The following is a 20511-nucleotide window of genomic DNA, read 5'->3' on the forward strand; positions in this document are numbered from 1 at the left end:
TGCATTAAAACCTTAATTGTCATTGAAACTACGCTTCCCAAATTTGCAAGGACGGGTTTATGTCTTTTAATATTGAGTAAATTAAGCTTGATGCTAAGACATACTGGCTTGGTGATAAATGGTGTGTGGAGAGATGTTTTATGGGGCCATCACGGGGCACTTTATCCGCTGCCACTCACAAGCTACCAATTCGTTCCTTATTTATTTTCAGAATTAATTTTTATTGATTCCTTCCCCTTCCATTCCCCCAGCCACACAAAATGAGGGGAGGACAAACAGAAGCGGGTGCAGGAGGACGGGACATTGGCTGGCTCAAGGGACTGCAGCGGGATGCGATGTGCCGTGCTGGGTCCCTGGCTGCACTGGGGCTGGAGGGGGTGTTGGGCATCATCCCCCCGTCTCCCTGCTGACCTGCGCGGTGCGGGACTGGGGCTGAGGTCTCAGGGATGGGGGTGCTCAAGCCATCATGAAGCGGGTCAGTGCTGTGGGGGTTTGGGGCTGGGCTGGGCAGGGGGTCAGTGCTGTGGGACCGTGCAGCCTCTGGGAGCTTCGGGGACACACATGTGGGGACCCCAGAGTGGGGACCCCAGTGCCACAGGGATGGCGGGAAGGCTGCAGTGGAGAGCAGCTGGGGTACCTGCGAGGCAGTGGGGCTGTCTGTAAGGTGCCTCTCCATGCTGGGACATGGGGGCTGCACAGGGCTGTCCCAGGGGGCTTCTGCCCTCGGACAGCCCTGCCCGTGGCAGTGTCTCCTGACCTGGCCCAGAAATCCCGCAACGGCAGTCACTGTCTTGTGTGAAGGTGACCACAGCCCCTATGGACAAGGAAGAGGACTGGGTGGGTGGGTGCCTGTGACCACCTCCTCCAGTGCAGTGCCACCAGCTCTGCAAAACTGATGGGAGGGCACAGGAAGAATAGCTGCAATTAACCTCTGATGCCCTGACTAATCAGCTGGCACAGCATCCAAATGGCTCCTTTGAGCCTTGTGAGCAAAAGTAGGGAGGAAAGTGGCCACTTGAGAGCCCTGAGTGTCCCCTTCTCTCCCGTCCCCATGGGCACGAGCCTGCATTAGAGGGCCTGAGTGCTTTTATTTTGCTTAAACCACTTTGAAGTGGAAACCAAATTGCATGTCTCCCTCTTCCCCCCCACCCCCCCTCCTCCAGTTCCCCTGAGCCCTCCTGGTTTTTAATTAGTTCCATCTGATGTTCAGAGGCTTCCAAGAAATAAATGTGCTTTTAAACAAGTTGAAAAAACCGGTGGTGGCAGAGCACGGGGAGCTGTCTCACCGGCTGACGAGGGACATGCAGTGAGCACAGTGCTGCCTGCAGCCAGGCTCCATTTCCCGCTTTGGCCATGGGGACAGCCCTGCTGTGCACGTTTTCCATGCCCATCAGCTGGCATTTGCAGCCAGGTAGCTTTGAGGAGTGTGCTGAGGTAACGGATCATGGAGAAAGGTGCATTATCCTGCCTGCTGTACAGGCGTCAGTGTTCTTCCTTCTGCTCCTGCGCCCGCTCACGCTTTGCTCCACGCTTTCTGTCTGTGGTTCAGCTTCTCAGCCCAAGTTGGAAGAAGCAATAACAAAAGAAACAGTAGCTTACAGGCATCTCATCTCACTGCTTACGGGCACTTCACCTTGCTGGATACAAACCTTTGCTGAGGTAGACTGCATCATCCCTGTCGGAGAGTGGAATAACTTTATTTTAAAGTCCTAACTCTGTGCAGACACTGGGAAAGCAGAAGAGGCCACAGCCTCACAAAAATGTGTTAGCCAGAGTCCTTTGGGACAGCAGGGATGAAACCCCCTTCAGGGCTTGTACTGCACATCTTCCCTCCTCTTCTCCCTGTCCTCCCTTCATTCCTATGCCACATACAGCACTCAGGACAGGCTGCCAGAGGAGGGTTTTATTCCCACGTAGATTAACTTTTACCTTGGTTCCCCTTGTTGTCTTGATAAGCAATACCAATAATCTTAGCAGTGTTTGCTCTTTTGATTTGGGGAACAGTGAGCTGGAGCATATCCCTCTTATCATGTCATAATTAATCTGCTGTTTTCTGTTCTGGTTGTCAGGTATTAAGCTGCAGTGTGGCTGTGGCTGTGCATTAGGGAAACAAGCTGATTGCAGGTGCATCTCCCAGTCCTGCCAGTGCCCCCGTAACATCCTGGGTGCTCTTACTGCAGCCTGGGCTCGTCTCGCAGGGAGGCAACAACAGCTTTCTTCAGACAGCCCATCCTATAAGCATCTGATTCAGGCACCTCAAAAGCACTTAAAAGAGCCAGACATCGAAGGGTAAGTCTTTTTCTACCAACATGAAACGTCTGCATTTCCCGTCCCCCTCTTCTGTAGATACATTCCCCAGCCTCCCATCTACAAGGGGCCCCAATGGTGTGCACGGCTCCCACCGCTCTGCAGCGGGGTGGTGGTCTCCTGGGGAGGCTATCACCTGCCTCGGTAAGGGTGGGTTTAGGTACCAGTTTAGTGCTGTTTTGTCCCCTTGTCACACATCCTGGGTCTGTCCATCTCGTGTTCAGGGTCACTGTGACTTTCTGGCTGTGTTGCACCCAACAGGTCCTGCTTGTCCTAGCCCCAGGCTGTGGGGTGTCACACACTGACTGACTGACAGTACTCCAGGAGTTACTCTGGTTGCTCCCTATGTGTATCGTGCTAAAAACATCATGTGCCTGCCCACGCCCCAGATTTGTTCTTGGGTCCCCATTTTGCAATTGCCTATATTTTTGTAGATGTTGTTAGGAACATTAGGCTGGGAGCGGTCGTCAGACATTCATTCATTAGAATCCTCTCTCTCCCACTTTTAGGCAGATCACATATAACCACAGCCAGCCCCAGCTTTGGGGAGAATCCAGCTTACCCCCTCAAGTTGCAGCACGCAGCACCTCTGAAATCTGGGCTACACCAGCCAGCATCCTGCCCCACGGAGTGCAACGAGGCAGGATCTGCCTTTACTTGCCCCTTGGGAGCATCCCTACCTGAGCTGGCAGGGCTGCGGACCAGCCAGGAAGAGGTTAAAGTGCTGCTCGACCAGCGCGGGGCTCTCGGGATTTAAAGGGGCGGGGGCAGCTCCTCGCCCCCTCCCAGGAGGACGGGGGAGCTCCGGAGCTTCCTGGGGGCTGCGCAGGGCTGGGGTGGCGGGGGGACCCTGCCCGCAGCCTTCGCCACGCTGGGGCTCCCAGGGTGCTGGTGAGAGCTGCGAGGGGCTGCCCCCTCCTCGCCCTGCCGGGGGTCAGCTCTGCCGACAGCCCGGTTTTCCTGGTGTTTTTTTCCTGTCCTGGGGAGGCTGGTTGCAAGTAAATACAGAGACTGTGTCTGCTGGGGGTAAATGCACGGTGTAAGCTGTGTGCAAATGCGTGTTTTCCTTCCAGGGAAGCTGAGGATGCAGGCAGCCAGGTCTGGGCACGGGTCTGGATGGGAGTAACTCTCAGTTTTGATGGGTTTTGTGTCTAACTGGCTGCTGCACAAACCGAACAGTGGGTGAAAAGGGGTGTATTTCCTGTGGAGCCCACGCGGCTACTGTGGTTGGGCTAGCAGCAAATTTACTCTTTCATGACGTGCTGCCTGCCTCCCAGCTTTATACCTGTATGCATTTTGTTTCTTTTTTTTTTTGTTGTTGTTGAAAATATCTCTTGTCAGTTCAGTTCGTTTGTCTGGGTAGAAGAGTTTGCATCTTGTTAACAAAAGCTTGCCAAGTGCAAAAACCCTCAAGTGCCAGAAGGCTGGTGGATCCCCACTTGATTACAGCCCATCTCCTCAAGTGATTTTCTCCTCCAGAGAACTCTTCTGCTATCAAGTATGATTATGTGGTGTCACATTAGGGAGAGCTTTGCAGCTGTGATTCCAGCTGCTCTTTCCTGGACAGTGTCCTCTCTGTGAATGATTAAAAAAATATATGAAGCAACGAGCAAATCTGATCACTTGGTCTGTGTTGTATCCGCAGACAACAGACTGGGAGGAGGAGAGGAGGTTATAAGGGAGGTATTTTAGAGCATGTTTCAATGCTCTAAAATCTGATCTATAGAAAAGATGAAAATGAGTTATATTTGTACACTGTTGCAAAATGTTGTGTACCAGTTTATTATATTAAAAAAAACCAAACCAACAACACCATACCCTTGGAAAGCTACAGCTTTTACAACCAGACATTTTCGTTTTGCTTTCAGATCTGGTTCAAGACCTGGAATTTGTTCTCTGGAGCCCTGGATGGTCTGGGAGTCAAGGTAGGCTTGTGAAAGAGGTGGGGGGCAGTGTAGCTTTTCTCTGAAAGCGTGCTGGTACTGACACCTTCCAAATTCTGGCTCGGTGCAATCATGGTTAATTAAAGGCAGCCTGTACTCATATTGAAAATGCAGTCACCTGATGTGAAACTGGGAAACAACTAGATGATGACTCTGCTTGTTTCTGTTTTGCACTTCATTAGCCCTTCCTCCACACTCCTTGAAGCTTGATCTTAAGAAAGAGCGGTGTTTCTTGCCATTTGGTCTTTGATTTTTTTTGGACTTGGAAGTCAACAGCATAGTCTGGGTGATACCTAGTCATGTGGTTTTGCGTGTCTTTGGGCTGTCACAGGATGCAGGTTATCACCCCTTGGCTGTCTTGACTTTTGGCATGTGGCTGAAGGGGAAAGATGATGCCCGAGTACAAGATGGTGTGTTGCTGTGCCAGTTGAATGAGAGGAAGAACTTGCAGGAGCAACCAGTGGAAAACAGCATTTACAATCCATCAGTTTGCTTGCTCCTCAGGTAGCTATGCTTGGGTGTTTCAGGGCCCCCAAAAGGCTTCTTGCAGTTATGTGTGTCCCAGTTCCCACAGGTGATGGGTGCTGCAACACTCAGACCACCAAATGAGGGCCAAACATTTAAAGTCTCCTCCCCTTTGCAGCAGCCGTTCAACCAGGATGGACAGACTGTGATATAACATTGATGTAATTCTCCTTTGAAACATATATATTTATATATCTGTGTCTATTAATCTGTCTTAAAATAAGACGTTGGAAATTCTGGAAAGGTGGCATAATTTTTGGAATTGCTTAGGACAGGTTAAGTCTGTCAGAATCTGTCATGCCAGTGCTTCTGAACAGCTGTCAGGTGTTAGAAGGTGCAAGAGAATATGAAGGCACCGCAGTGCTTAGCTGAAGGCTACCGACTTAAAATTCATCCTGTGCCAGTGAGGTGTGCTGGATAACTACTGTTGGTGAAGTAAGTGTGAGGAGAGCTGAGATGCTGAGAGCTTTGAAGTGTTGCTTCCTCTGCAGAAGACTGGAGGAGTGCGTTGTGTCTTCAGAGGCCATGTGTGTTTTTTGTGATGTGTGGCTGGTCCTGGAGACCTTCAGGCTCCATCTCAGTTGCTCATCACTTTCTGTGTTCTGCCTGTGCCACATACCTTCCTCCTCTTCTCACGATGCTGTGGTTAGTGCTTCTGCCCCCAGCAGTGCACCAGGCACTAAGATATTTTAATGGTGTTCTTGTCACGGGGTTTTAGTTTAATAGTTTGGACATTGCTTTTGTGTGGGCTCAATCCTGCTAAATGCACAGCATCCAAGGAGATAGAGTGCCCTTGTTCCTCATCAGCTTCTGCAGGTCTTGGTGTCTCACCAGGGTCAAGCCCAACATGATTTGCACCCGCTATTGAAAATGAAATGTTTGTGATGCTCTGCAGCTCTCAGCACTTCTGCATGTACTGTGGTCTGGTCAACCCCAGATGCTGACGGAGTGTGTTGATTCCAGACGTGGTCTCCCTGGACTTCTCCCTGACCTGCTGGTCCTGCTCCTGTGTCTCTCCCTACCCTCCTGGCCCTTTAAGTGCTCTCAAGACTGGTTTTCTTTCCATCTTTGTTTCTCCTTTTCTTTGTCACCTCCCACCCTACAGATTCTCTTTTCCTTCTCTTCATGCGGAACAGCCTTGGTACAATATATCCTCCCAATTAGCTTGAAGCTATCTGAAGAAGTCATTTGACCAGAGATGAGACATTTTTGGTAAAAGATGACTCGATGGAATTGTACTGTTTCGGGTATCAGTTCTTGAACAGAAAGTTATCTACGCCTTTGCAGTTTAGTCAATGTTTTATTTGAGCTTTGATTTTTAGCTGCTTCGATTATAGTGCAAATCTTGGCAAGATAATGCCGAGTTGTCAGTGTAGAACGGAGCCAAACTTGAAAATCTGTTTCACTGAGGATGGAATTTGTTTCTGTGGCATTTGTAGGATCTATACAAGCTTTTGCCTAATTTCATTTTCTGGGTACAGTGAGATGCCCTAGACAGCAAATACTGGCTGTTACTGAAATATGCAAAATCACAACATTATTATAATTACTTCAACTTAGGCAAGACATTGATCTTAAAATCTACTCATATTCACAAGAAGAATTCTCTGAACACTACGGCCAATTCTCTGCATGTTTGCAGTCATATTTTCTTTTCTTAAAAAGCACTTGCTCCTTAGAAAAGGTATACTATCTTCATTGGTTAGGGAAGCTGGAATTGCGTCTTTGGAAAATATTCTCTAATAGATTTTTGCAGCATGCTGGTTTTACTTTCAGATTCCTTCCAGTTGCAATAATATTTTAACAGTTGTTTCTGCCAACTGTGGGCAAATATTTGTAGATCTGTACGCTCTCTGTAATGGATGTTGTCTGTAATCCTAAACAAAGTTCTTAAGACTTTGGGTTTTCATGGAAGTTTCTTTTTATTGTATCTTATAGCTATAATGTAGGAGAAAACCCCTGTGAATACATACTTAGAAAATTGATGTTCTACCCTTTAATAAATAAATATGTGATGCTGTGATAGAGCATCCTGTGCAGTTAAGCAACAGCGGAACAGTACTGTGCTGAGTTCCCCAAGTATAGCCTTGTACAGGACAGCACTTAAGTATGTGCTTAACTTCAAATATATGAGTAGTTGCACTGGATTCAATGCATCTACTACAGGTTTGAAGTAAAGCACTTGCTTAACTGCTTTGCATGGTTGGAACATATAAAATTTCTATAAATCAGAGATGACTGCATTCCACCTTTCAGTCCTGCAGAAATCTGGTTTAGGTCCTGTAACGTTTTGCTGCATCATATGACCCAGTAAGCTGTCCTGGAGGCAGCTTTGCAGAGAGTGTCTCATAATCATCTTCAGCAGAGCATGGGGAAACTGAAGATTTAAATTAGTCGTCTATTATGCCGCTTCTGCATGCAGTCTTACGTGAGCCCTCAGTGAGGACTGGCTGTTAGGAAAGAAAGGAGCTTGTCTGCAAAGCCTTTCACTGGGAAAAAGTGTGTTCTCCTGACTCACAGCAACATTGCGTTACACATGGTTTTAAAAGTGTTTATAAAACCATCTTTTGCATATTCCTGCACGTTGCACTGGGAGACGTGAAATCCTTTTCCTTTTCCTTCCAAGAAAAGAAGCGGTGTAGGGGGAGCGGGAGGTAACTGGTTAGCTTTGCAGCTCAGCTGGTAGGCTGTCTGGAAGGGAGCCAAGGGGCCTGGGTTCAGTCCTCTGATAAGTCATCAATTTCTTTCTCACCAAAAACATCTGGTTTTGGATGCTGAGTTATGAGCTAATATTAAATACAAAAGTTTATAGCATCACATATATAATATTGTTGATTAGAAGCATCAAGTAAAGTAATTGACCAGAGGGGACTTGGTGTGAGCAGCTGGTAGAGCATCTGGAGGGGAGCCAAGGGGCCTGGGTTTAATTCTCAGGTCATCTATTTCTTTCTCACCAGAAACATCTGGATTTGGATGCTGCAAAGCTACAGACTATTGTCTCATGCAAATGTTTCTGGTATCACACTTTTTCATGGTAATATGATTCCAGGAACATTTCCATTAAGTGTTTACACCCAGAGAATTCTGTAAGAGTGACAAGCAAAAGGTACGTTCCTGGACCCTGCTGAAATAAAAAAGTTAATTTCTGTGGAGTTGCAAGTTTTAACCAGAACGTGTAGGGATGCTCTTTTGAGTAGCCTGAAGCACAGATTTAAGTTGGGCCCTGCAAACCTGGTGCTGCCCTGACCCAGCCAGCAGCCTTGACACGGTTTGCTGGTGTCACCAGTGCCTGCGGCTGCCAGGGTGCTGGGCCAGTGTCCCAGCCCGGTGGGGCTGGGGGCTGCCCGGGTCCTGAGCGCTGGGCACTAGGTGTCAGAAGAGGCTGGTGGTTGTGGAGGCTGGTGGCTCCCAGCGGTCACTACCCCCCGGGGCTGCAGCACCAGTGCTTCCCACAGCCTGCAGCAGAGTGGGGAGTGGGCTCAGCGCTCTGTTCGCAGGAGATGCGTTTCTCTACTCTCTGAAAACACTTTGGTAGAGGCTGTAATGTTGGGTGAGCAAAGAGCGAGCTCAGGTTTAGAGCTGGCTATTGCTGCTTTCTGTTCTTAGCATCCTTCCCCCAGTGACTGCTCCATCACAGCGGGAGGGTGGGGGCTGCTGGTCACTCTGGGGGAACAGAGGGTAAATCCCCTGGAGGGAGAGGGGGCCAGTTCCTAAAAACTGTCTGTTACCCATCCTGCAGGGTCCTGGCTGGATTTCCCAGGGAGTGGTTGCTGTTGGCAAGCGGGGGGTTGGATCTCACCTGTGGCAAGCTTGATCCCCTCTGTGAGCCACGGTGAAGTGACACCGATCAGCGGCGCCGCAGATCAGGCCTCTGTGAATTAAATCAAGGAGTTTATTAATAAACTTAGCAATGAGCGTGATTTGCAGGTGATCAGCCAGGGTGGAGGTATGGCACACAGCTTGGGAAAAACTTTGGGTTTACACTATTCTGCCATCTGCCAGCCTCTGCGGTTACTTTTTGGTGGCCCTTTGCCAAGGTCTCTCCTGAGCCCGTGGAGGGATGGCTCCCGGCTCATCCGCTTGCTGGAGGAGCCCGTGGGTGAGAACCTCCGGCTCACTCACATACTGGGCTCTGATTGTCCCTCATTTAGCTACCCTTGTTCAGCCACCGAGCAGTGCTAATGTGAGAAGACACCGAGGAGTGAGCCATGCTCCAGTCCTTTGGCATTTTTTCCTTTTATTTATTGGGAAGAGGTACAGCCATCTCTCCTTAATTATTCTGCCAGAATTCTCACGAGGGTCTTGGTTTTGGTTAAAGAAATAGGTGGCCAAATGGCAATAAAATATCAGTCTACCTGAGTTTACCAGCTGAAATGGTTTAGAATATCGTTACTAGGTTAATTCCACTGTTCCTGCCTCTTCCTCTGAATAAAAATACCATTTAAAAAAAAAAAAAGTCAGAATGGGACATTTCCAGAGGAATATTACATTTCCTAAGTATGGATTTTAACAGCCAATCTCAACCAAACAATGCATTATATGGTGCCAGAAATAATAAATCAGTGCAGCCCTCAGGACTGAAATGGAGAATTCCCTCTCCCCTTGTAGCTCCTTGGAACTTTAATCTGAAATATGCCACGAATCAAAGGATAACTTATTGGTACACAGGAATTCCCATGCTTGGTCAAATCTGATTTCCACAGAGTCTAGCACTCTGCTGCTAGCGGTGGCCAGAACCAGATGCTGTAGAGAAAAAGACCAAGAAGAGTTGTTAGTGGAGGAATGTTTGCAGTAACGTGTCTGTAGAGAACACTTAATTTTGCTTCATTTAGGAAGGACTTCAATACACCTGATCTTAGCCATGTAGGAACTGCTGCCTGGTCCTGCAGGCTTCCTTCTCTGGTGGAGAGAGACACAGGAGCCCCCAGAAGGCAATTCAGCCTGTTCTGAGATAGATTAAGGCTTGTTATTGATTTGATTAGAAAAAAGCCTTAACGTCATTGAAAGATAAATGCCTGAGCTAAGGCATGAGGAATCTTAGTGACTTTTTTTCTGCCCATGAGGGTGGATGTTTCTGTCATAGCATCCTGCAAAGGTCTCTATCTACAGAGGGATGTAGTTGTCTCCAGATGATTTCATCTAACTGTGAGGGCTTGGAGCTCAGGAGGGGAAGTGGTCCAGTGGCTGTTGCCCTCTTTCTTACACAACAACTGTCTTCTACAATTTCAGGCAAATCTGATAGCTTCGAGGCAGTTGGGAACTTGCCTCCTGTTTATTACAAGGTTATGAAAATGTTTGCAAACAAGACAATTCTTTCTGATGATGGTTTTGCAGGATGGGAAATGCTCCTCTTGCATCTGGCCCCTCTGCCCTGCTCAGAGGGCTTCTCCCCAGTATAATTTAGGATTAATCCCAGATCCAAACCTGGCTGTGCTTCTGGGGTTGTGCCACAGGGATAGTTGGTGAATTTGGTTCAGAGCTGCTTTTGTAGATGTCACACCTCAGTTCCTCCAAAAGGCCCATGTTTGTATAATGGGAAAATTCAAATAGGATATGGGATTCACCTTTGCTGTGCATCATTCTGTGTACTGCTTTTGTTTCATAACTGAAGGAATTTGAGATGAAAGAATCATGATTTTTGTGCTCCCTCTCTGTGTGATGATCTCACCAGAACTAAGATCAGTCATGCTCTTAGCTGGGAGTTGTTTCAGAATCCACCTGTTCCCTTTCTGCTCTGGCTGAAATGGTGTGGACAGGGTATAGTGCTGCTTTCATTTGTAGTTCACAGCATTTGCCTTTAGTTTGCTTATTTTGACCACTGGGCAGTGATTTTTTTTTTTTTTTTCCCCCAGAGCTGCCTACAATGACTGGAGATTTTCTGATATCTAATTTGCTCAGGACTCGTTTACTTCCTCTGTTTTTCACCGCACTGTATTTGTCAGGGTGAAATTTATTCTTTATGAAAGAGGGAGGTTGTTTTCTCCTGACTCACCTTCCTATGTAATTACCCAGCTCTGATGTGCCCGAGGCTATGTGAGATCTCAATATTATTGTTATTAATAGCGCTCCCCCATCCCAAGCATGTCCATCTGCAGCAACTTCTCAGCGGATGCAAGCAAGGCCAACCACAGAGTCAACAGGAGGACTCTATTATACATGGGCTTAAGCGTTTGCAGGCACTGAAGCTTAGATTTTCACAAGCAATTAGTGATGTTGCACGCCTCAGCTTTGATGCCTCATTCAACACGTTTTAGCCGGGGCTGTTTATGGCGAAGCGCGGAGCTCTCGCCCTTGGAGCTGGGCCCCTTTCAGGTGTCTGGCTGGGCAGGCAGAACCGGAGGAATGTGCTGGTCCGTCAGCTCCTGGATTAAAGCTCTGGCAGGGAGCTTGTCAAATAGCATGTGTCTGGAAATGCCTTGGATGGGTGGAATGCTAAATAATTATACGTGCTCTTCCTCCTCCCTTTTCTTACAGTACGCATCCTTAGTTCTGTATCTGTGTTAGTGCAGACCCTGTACATTCGCACCTGTTTTCATGGGACATAGCTGTCATTTAGCATACATCGTGCTGTGCTAACCTACTTCTGTCCCTCTCCAGACAAATATGTCTGTAGATATTTATCGCTATTTGGGAAAAGAAATACTTATTTTAAAAGCACTGGTGGAAATAAAGTACTGAGTTTATTCTTTTCAGTTACAGGATAAAAGTACCACCTAATCTATCCTTACAAAATTCTGCTTGCTTGTTGGCCTGGAGACAATAACTGCTTGGACAAATGAATAAAATACCTTTTCTTTTAGTGTATATCCTGCAGGTACGTCTTAATAGAGGAATTTCCATGATAGCGTTGCCAGGCTTGCTAAGCTCATGTTCAAGGCTGGATGCTTGAATGGTTTTGAGGTAGGCACATCCTTGTTCAGTTAGTAGGAGTTTTATACTACTTTAATTCTTTTAAGTGAAGAAATCTTATGTAAGCTTGGAATTGGAGAAGGATTAAATGGCTTTTGAAGGGGGGAGTGCTGGCTGTCTGCTGGGAAAGGCGGCATAAAAGTGAGACCTGGGCTTGGGTTGTCTTTTGATCGAGAGCCAGTTTCAGGTGCTGGTGAATAGGATTTGAAAATGGGACTTGTACAGCTGATTGACCGTCTGTGTTGCTTAAGCTAAAATAATAAAGCCCAGGATCATGCAAATATTTCAACGGGAGCTGGGAACCTGAGCTGGATCTGGGCCCAGCTGTGGTGAGGAGCTGGGACTCTTGTGGCCCAAACGGATGGAGCCTGTCAGGGGGTTGTGTTAGAAATATAATGAGCTGTTTGATTCGGGATTAACTTGGGCTGGTAGTTAACATGTGGGGCACTTTGGCAATGGTCAACCCTGTTCCTTTTCTTCAGCCCTTCTCCTTAGAGCAGATTTCAACAAAAAGCGAGTTCTTGGTATGAGGTGAACTCCTGGAAGCCTGACGAGCCTGGGGTTCAGATGCAGCTTGCCCATCAGCGCCCAACAAACGCCTTACGAAGTGCTGCTGAGCTGTGGGGAGTGCTGCTGTCCTGAGCTCCTGCAAACAGTCGGCAGATTCACTGGGGAAATTAAATGAGTGTAATTTTGGGGCAAGATAGTGAATGCGGCTGCTAAACGAGCACACAAAAATAAACCACAACCAACAAGGGCTGTTTGCTGGAGCAGCTGGGGAGGGGCATAAATGACAACTGAAGGATATGATGACTTGCAAATTGGTTCCTGTGCTGGCTTAAAAACTTGTCGTTGCTTTAGAGAAGACTTGGCATTTAGTGGGAGCCTACAGGGATGCCTTTGGGGTGCAGGCTAGCAGGCAGAAAGCTCTGGAGCGCGGGGATTGGAATGGTGTGGGCCAGGGAGATGTAAAAGGACTATAAGTGGGGAAGAGCTAGAGGGGGTTGGAAGGCCTGAAGCATGCCGGGGGGAGCAAAGGGGGCTACGAGTATAGTTGGATACGATATTTGGAGCTCTGGCTGTTAGTGCCTGGCGGTGGCTCCAGGCCGTGGCATCTGTTAGAGCCCCAGCTAGCATGTGTATAAATGCAGGCGTGTCCTTCACTGCTGCTTGCTGCGGAAGGACGCCAAATGGTTCCCATTGCATGGACTTCCCGGGAGCCTGGTGGCACTGCTCTGATACCGCAGCAAGCACAGGCTGTCTCCGAGTTTGCATAACCCCAACCTCTGCCTCCGCTCAGTCCTGAACCTCGCCTTCATCTATAATACCCAATTAGTGTTTTGAAGTGCGTGGGGGGAAGAAACCAAACAACCTTTCAGGCTGTTGAAAAATGGCTTTTTACTTGTATTTGTAAGCGGTATTTTTCATCCACTTTCACTTGTGATGACTATTTAAAATAGAAAAAAAAATCAAATTGTATCTGAATCATCTAAACCATCTTGAAATGACTATTCAACTGTAATGTAACCTATAAATCAGGCTTTAATCCTCTTAAATATTTTTGGTATTTTTAATACATACTAGATGAGAACTTCTGGGGGAAAGTGAAATTGTGTGACTTAAAACATACTGATATGAAAACAATTTTGAGGGCAGTTTGGATTTCACTTCTGAATGCTTTTGGTCCCACCCTGTTTTCTTGGAAGGAAAAGTCAACGTTTGAGCTAGGGCTCCCAAGCTTGGTCCTGTTTCTGCAACTGAAGCTTCAGTTGCAATGTCTTATTCCCCTAGGTGGCTTTACAACCCCCCAAGTTTCTGTGGGTTTTGGTGGGGTTCCCCCTGGCTTTGGTCAGTGGCTGGGAGAGGAGCGATGTCTCTGCAGACCGTGGGGTGTTCCCTGAAAAGGCAGAAACAACCTCTGAGCCGATGTGATATGGCTCCTTCCGCTCACGCCATATGCGAGCGTGTTCCCTTCCCTGCTGGGAATGCCCGCTCGACCATCTGGTTTATGTTTGCTTTGCTCCTGCCGATAAGGAGGAGAACGTCTCGGAAGGTCTGGGGAAGGGTCTTGCGCGAGCCCTGTTCCCCGTGTAAGCGAAGCCTGATCACCACCGCGCCGGGGGCCACGGGGGCTTCCTGCCGACCTTGCGTGGCCTCTATTAGCAGAAGCAACGTGGCACCCAAAGCGCGGAGGAGCGCGGTATGTGCTGGCCCAACATCTGTTGATAGTATGGGCTGTGTCATAACAAGGAGTGCTTTAATCACGTAATGAAAGCCACATTCCTGTAATTGTATAATATATGGACACAGCTTTGTAACATCACTCGTCTGAATGTGAGACAAATTGGATGCAGAAGCTTAGCCTCTTTGGCAACAGCTTTTGAGGATTATTATTTTTATTTATAATTTTAGTTGACTCCCTCATTTGAAGCCCTTGTATTTACCTTGATATTGCATTGGGATTAACCCCTTAAAGCTCTGCATGCCGTGACCCTGCCTGGTACCCAGGTGATCGCACAGCTAATGGGCAGGCTGGGCCCTGGTTCAATGGTTTTCACATCTGGGTGGATAATAAAAGTATTCCCAGCTTGAGCAGTTATAAACAGCACAAACCCTTGTTCTTCAGAGCATGGTGGATTGGGATTAGGAGGTAATACAGGCCTTTCTGCACCCATTCCAGAGATAAATACTGATGGCCAGAAAGAACAAAGTGGAGAGCTGGTCCATCTGGGACCTGGTAAGCTGCAGCAGATGGGCAGTGGTCCTGCAGATGACTTGTTCTGCTGGGATCAGGGCCACTGCTGCTCTCTGCTCGCTGGAAGAGCAGAGATAAAACAACCTTGTCCAAAGCAACAGCAGCTCTTCCCCTTGGTACTGTCACAGAGTAAAATGGGATAGAAAAGTCTTCATCTAGCAGCTGATGCTTAGGCTTTGGTGTTCTGATGTTGAATTGCTTTGATGCTCCTTTTTAGGATGAAGGGTTTGATTTCAAACTGATTCTTTCTTTGTCTTCTATGAACTAATTTTTCTTGCTGGCGTCCTCAATCCAAATGGGACAGTACAAACCAGGTCGTGGGAGCCAGGTCTGCTGAGAGATTTTTACAAGCTGCAAGGAACTTGAATTAAAGAAATAATTCATATTTGAGCAGGGAATTAGAGGAAGGAAGACACTTGATTGCAACAAGAGTCAATTTCCTCTGCTTGCGTTCCTGGCTATTTTTGTTCTCCCCTGATGATTGCAGGTACTGTGTTTCTGGTTTAATTGGGGATTTTCCCACCCTGTGCTAAAGCAGACTGAAAGGAGCGCAGCCTCCCCCCCTCCACCATAATCACCACTGGGCTTTTCCAACGTGGTTTGGCTGATTTCTCCTTGCATTGTCATCCCACTTGAAATGCAACAAAATATTAATTTCTTGAACTGTACTGGCTTCTGTGCACTTGAGCTTCCTATTCCTCAGCTGAAGCCATGACTGCAGATGGGCTCTGTTTTTTGACCTGTTGAATTTGCAGGCTCGAGCAGTTCTTAACTTCACACCAAAGGCAATAGAAGGGCAAAGCTGCACAAAGCTGTGTTTTGCTTGTGCTGATAGTGATCCTTCAGGGCAGACTTTCCTTGGAGAGCTCGGGAATTAAATGCTGTAGGCTCTATTTCACAGACACTAGCTAGAGGCGCAGAGAGGTACTTTGTAGAGGATCATGAGACCAGGGAGTGAGTATTTAGGGTGAGGAGGAGACTTCCCATGTCCTGATTCTCTACTCACTGGGCCACACCGCACAGACAGCAGGTGCTCAGCCTCCTGTGAGCCTGTTGCAGCAGAGGGATGCAAATAATTTTGCTTCTACTTGTGCTCCTGTAACTCTGGTAAATCTGCTGAAGCTGTTAATCTGTTAGATTGAAACAGCCTGAAATGAGGAAAGATCTGTGGATGAACCTTTCAAAAAGTCTAGGACCCCTGTGGGTCTGAGCTCTTTGATAGCATCCTAAACTGGGTTTCAGCAGCCCTGCAGTTTGGAGGACACTGGCTGAATGACCTTGGGAAACTCGTTTCATCTTCCTAGGTTTCCAGAGCTATTGAAGTGAAAGCCCTTTTAAAGAAATATAAATGATCAGCCAGTGTCCGAAAGGAACAGTGTTAGAGACTGGTGCTTCCTCTAGCAAAAAGCCTTCTCAGAGGGGCACCTGAAGAAGAGGGTAGGCTTAGCTGACCTCCTTTGGAGCAGAGTGGTACAGCTGAAAGCAGAAAGATGTTACTTAGACCCCCCCTCATGGTGCAGGTGCATGCATACCTGCATCTGAACACATATCCACATGCTGTATGCATTTATGTCTGTCAGATCATGCAGATGCACGTCCAGACACCTGCATGTGTGTAGCTGCAAAATTGCTGCTTTTATAGTTGGGGTTCTTTCCAGGGAGCAAAGGGTGTTAGATGGGAGAGAAATGCAGAAGCGGTAAGAAGCAGACAGTTTTGTATGAGAGTCAAGTGGCTTGAATATGAAAATTCAGCCTTCAGGGAAAGCTCTGGAAAGACAAGAAAGAAGCAGGGTTACCACAGGGAATACTGCCACTGCAGGTCCAGAAAGCCTAGACAGAGCACTGATGGTATAGCATCAGCTGAATTGGAATAGATTGCCTTTTGTAATGATGTAAATTAGTGAGGTTGCTCAGTGTCTTCAGCAAGAAGTTACATCCAATCTCCCTCTGGTCCTTGCGAGAGCCTTGCAGATCATAGAATCGTTTAGGTTAGAAAAGACCTTTAAGATCAAGCCCAACTGTTAACCCAGCCCTGCCAAGCCCACCACTAACCCCGTCCCTCAGCACCACATCTACACGGCTTTTAGATACCCCCAGGGACAGCGACTCAACCATTCCCCTGGGCAGCCTGTTCCAGGGCCTGATGACCCTTTCAGTGAAGACATCTTCTCAATCTAAGCCTCTCCTGGTGCAACTTGAGGCCGTTCCCTCTCATCCTGTCACTTCTTCCTTGGGAGAAGAGACCAACCCCCCCACCTACAGCCCTGTCAGGCAGCTGTAGGGAGCCAGAAGGTCTCTCCAGGCTAAACAGCCCCAGTTCCCTCTGCTGCACCTTGTAGGACTTGGGCTCCAGCCCCTTCCCCAGCCTCATTGCCCACCTCTGGACAGGCTCCAGCACCTCAATGTCCCTCTTGCAGCGAGGGGCCCAAACCCAAACCAGGGACCAGCACACAGTCTTGCAGCAATGTGTTGGATTCGAACGGGTCTGTGTACAGCCCCCTGCACAGCACCCAGATCCAGCCGCCAGCTACACGTGCAAAATAAAGGCAACAAACTTGTTAGAGAACAGCCACAGTAATACCAGCAACATGAGTGATAACAGAAATGATTTTGGTCCGTATTGAAGCATAATTTCAAGTTAGACAGCTGATCTGGAATTCATTCACAAAACCACCTCTGATCATTTTGCAGAGCTAAATTGCCCTAATTTTGCAGAGCTAAATTACCCTATTAGGCCAAGAGAGGGCCCCATTGAACTGCAGTTCCTTTGCCCACAACCCCTTTAAAGTAGGATTTGGGAAGATGGCAAGGGAGGGAGGAGAGGGAGGGAACATGTGACAAGTGCGAGGGCACACCAGGAAAGGAAAGAGAGAGGAAAAAAGAAAATCTTGGGTAATTTCTAGTGTTCTGCTTTTATTTTCTGTAAGACTGAACAAAACAAAACCACACATAAACCGTGTAAATGCACATGAGCAAGGAGCAAAAACGTACTGAAAGGAGGAGGAACACGTGGCTGGCACCCTGGGAAAACAACTCTGTTTTTGGAAAATACTGAAAAAGTCAACACAGACTCAGGACAAAAGCAGGAAATTTAGCAATGTCACGTAACTGATCAGTCTAAGGTTTTCCATAAAGCTAAGTCTTTCTGTTAGGCAAAATGCGTAACCCACCTTTAATTAGTTACAGCCACATTTTCGCTAAAATTGGTAAGAAAGTACTTATGTTACTGTGGGTTGCATAAGAAAATTTAAATGCCTAACTTTTTTTTTTTTTTTTTTTTAAGTACATCTCAACTTACAGCCCCCTTATTTTTAAAGCATTTCACATGACTGTTCCAGTGCATTAAAATAGTTAAGTATGAAGTGCATCCTTACATTTTGGAAGCTTGTTCAACATGAAGAGCTCGTGGTAGAGCATGTCACAGCAAGGACCATAGGATGCTAGTAGTCACAAAAAAGAAAGCTGCAAGGATGCAAAAGAAGGCAGGCAATGCAAGCTGATGACTAGATAAGCAAAAATTGCCATGGGGGAATAAAGAATGAAAGTCTTGCAGAGCTGCAGAGGAATATACTGTAGATAGCCTTCAGGATCTCAAATTTGATTTAAAAGGTAATACAAATCCAGTAGAAGCATTTCAGGAGAAGCTAAACAGCACCAAAGCACCAGGCATGAAAGGTTTCCTCGGCACTAGCACTGTGGGTTTTCTTTTTGCCATTTTGAATTTCCAAGCCTATGACTGAGAGGTGCCGTTTAATGATGGCCTTACAAGATGGCAATTGCAGCTCCACTAAAGTCCAGGCTAGCCTACTTAGAAGAAATACCTTTAGATGCCAGAAATAAAGACTGTCTCTAATTGGTCTGTTGAGAATTAACCACTAAAAGAAAACCAGCGTAAATGCAGGAAGCTTTCTGTACTGAGTTGCCCTATAACAGGTATACAGCTAAGCCAGCTCCAGACTGAATAAAGACAGCGACTGGCAATTTGGAGTCTTATATAAAACCTTATTTGGCAGTTGCTATTTTCGGAGCCCTTTGGTGGAATCATCAACAATGGTAAAAATGGATGGCGATGCATCCTGCCCAAATGCCAGGCACAAACACTGAAAGGCTGGTCTGCTAAACTGCCACACCAAAATGCAAGCCAGGCTGAGACAAACCTCTCACTGATTTTTTTTTTTGAAAAATTTTTTTTTGCTAGTTTTTGACAAGGTAACGTGAAACTCTGAATTTCTCCCCACCTGGTACTGTGAAGGAGGCAATATCCTGAAGCACATTTTTTTATGCATCGGGCAAAACATTTTTCCCCTGCTCCAAGGTTTGTGTTGCCCACATGCAATACAGGACACCTGAGCGTAATGACAGCCTCTCTACAACGCGAGTGAGCCGCTAAGATAACCTGAGCAGATGAACTGTACACAAAAGGAGCTCATTTTCCCATGTGCTGCCAGCCTTGGCACTGTCAGCAGGGAGGCCAACGAGAGTGCCAGGAGGAAAGATTTAATGAATAGCAATGTGAACTTTAGGCTTTCATATGTATACGCTAGATAATATAAAGACAAGGTTATAAATGCTTTATCATACTAACTTTCCATGTATGTATGTATCACTTTTTTTCCTTATTTCTTTCTTTCACTGAAAATTAACTCCCTGCTGTCTCTGGAGCGTGCTTTTAAGGATTGCCATGTTTGCTCTATGCCAGGCAGTAGAAAACGGAGCTAGCACCTTAAAAACCTGTGTTTCCCATGTGCCCAGGGTAGAGTACAATTTGTTACCTCTCCTTAAGTCCTGAGCTGATCTATGAAGTGTGGTGGTGGTTAGCAGTGAGCCCTTTAGTGGGGGAGTTGGTGTTTGTGGCAGGATGGCGATGAGCAGCCTGATTTTGGCTCTGTTTCTCTCCTTCCCTCGTGTGGCCTCTTTGCTTTTGTGTTTCTGAGCAGGTTCTTTCTCCTTCAGTGTTTTGCTGGACCCATTGAAAACTTGCCCATTTGGTGCTATTTTTGCATGTGGTGCAATGCTTGGAAGGTGGGGATACCTGCTGGGTGCTGGGCAGAGCGATGCCCATGCCCTGCTGGGTGTTCCGTGCGCTTGTTGTGAACTGGGAAGCAGCACGGGCTGGGTCAGGGCAGCGTCTTGTCAGCTGCAGCCACGGTGTCTTGTGTGCAGGAGGATGCTGCTGTCAGTGTAAGGACCTCTCCGTCCCCTCCACCTCTCCCTTTTGCCCTGTTGTTTCTTCCCTCGGGAGTTTCAGCAATTAAATGTGCTCAGGTAACAGGTCCCACCAGCTGATGACATTTCTCCCCTGGTTCGCAGTGAGAACTGTCACCCAAACAGGCTTGTTCCATGTCAGCGCCTCATGTGCTGGTCTGCTCAGGCTCATGTCTCATTTGTTATTGTGTCGTTTGAAGGTCCTTCTAGCTCCTCAGTAAGCAGCGGGGCTGCTCTGCCTGTGTCTTTGTCTTATTCTCCTTTACTGAGGGCTCCTGGAACCATCCTGGAGAAAGCACTGTGCCTTGGGCAAGTGACCCCTGTGCTCAGCATCGTGAGTGCAGCCAGTCTCACTGCTGTTAATCGGTGTGTAATGAACAAGGCCAGGAAACTTTGGCTTTTCTCCACTTCTTTATATACATATATATGTATATATTAATTTCTCTGCCTTGGATACTCTTTTCAGATGGCAGTGGCATGTGTGAGGACACCTGTGCTGCTATATTCTGTGCTGTCCCAGGGATCAGTCAAGGAACATTATTGCCGTGCTGCCATAATTTCCAAACTCTGAATTTTCTCAAGCCCAGCAAACTCTTGAAATCCTGCTTGAGCAGACCTGCTTCACTGCATCTAGCTGATGCTTGGGATCACTCACATCACTGCCGTTTCCCAGCAGTGACCAGTCACCCTCTGAGGGGATGCACCAAGCTCTGAGAAATCTGAGCATCGCTTGGACCTTTCACTGGCTTCAGCTGGACTGGGGGTGGGTGCTGGAGGGGGGGCTCTGGGTTTGACATGCCAGAAGGGACATGAGCTGATGTATGCTTAAGACAAGGCACATATGTAGGGACAGTGCCTTTGTATATA

The 20511-nt window shown here is 47.3% G+C and overlaps 1 long non-coding RNA gene across 6 annotated transcripts in view; it reads left to right on the top strand.

Moving 5' to 3' along the window:
- The first annotated feature begins 2084 nt into the window (after positions 1-2084).
- Positions 2085-20511, top strand: part of LOC114010644 (uncharacterized) — a 198482-nt gene continuing 180055 nt past the window's right edge. For 5 of the 6 annotated variants that reach the window (XR_008745748.1, XR_008745750.1, XR_008745751.1 and 2 more), the window contains exons 1-2: positions 3116-3305; positions 4176-4232. This is a non-coding gene — a long non-coding RNA (uncharacterized LOC114010644). Of the gene's footprint in view, positions 2290-3115; positions 3306-4175; positions 4233-20511 lie in introns of those variants that run through there. The other variant, XR_008745747.1, reaches the window with a different exon arrangement.

Source organism: Falco peregrinus, chromosome 2 (genome assembly GCF_023634155.1).
Source record: "Falco peregrinus isolate bFalPer1 chromosome 2, bFalPer1.pri, whole genome shotgun sequence".
NCBI classification, from domain to species: Eukaryota; Metazoa; Chordata; class Aves; order Falconiformes; family Falconidae; genus Falco; species Falco peregrinus.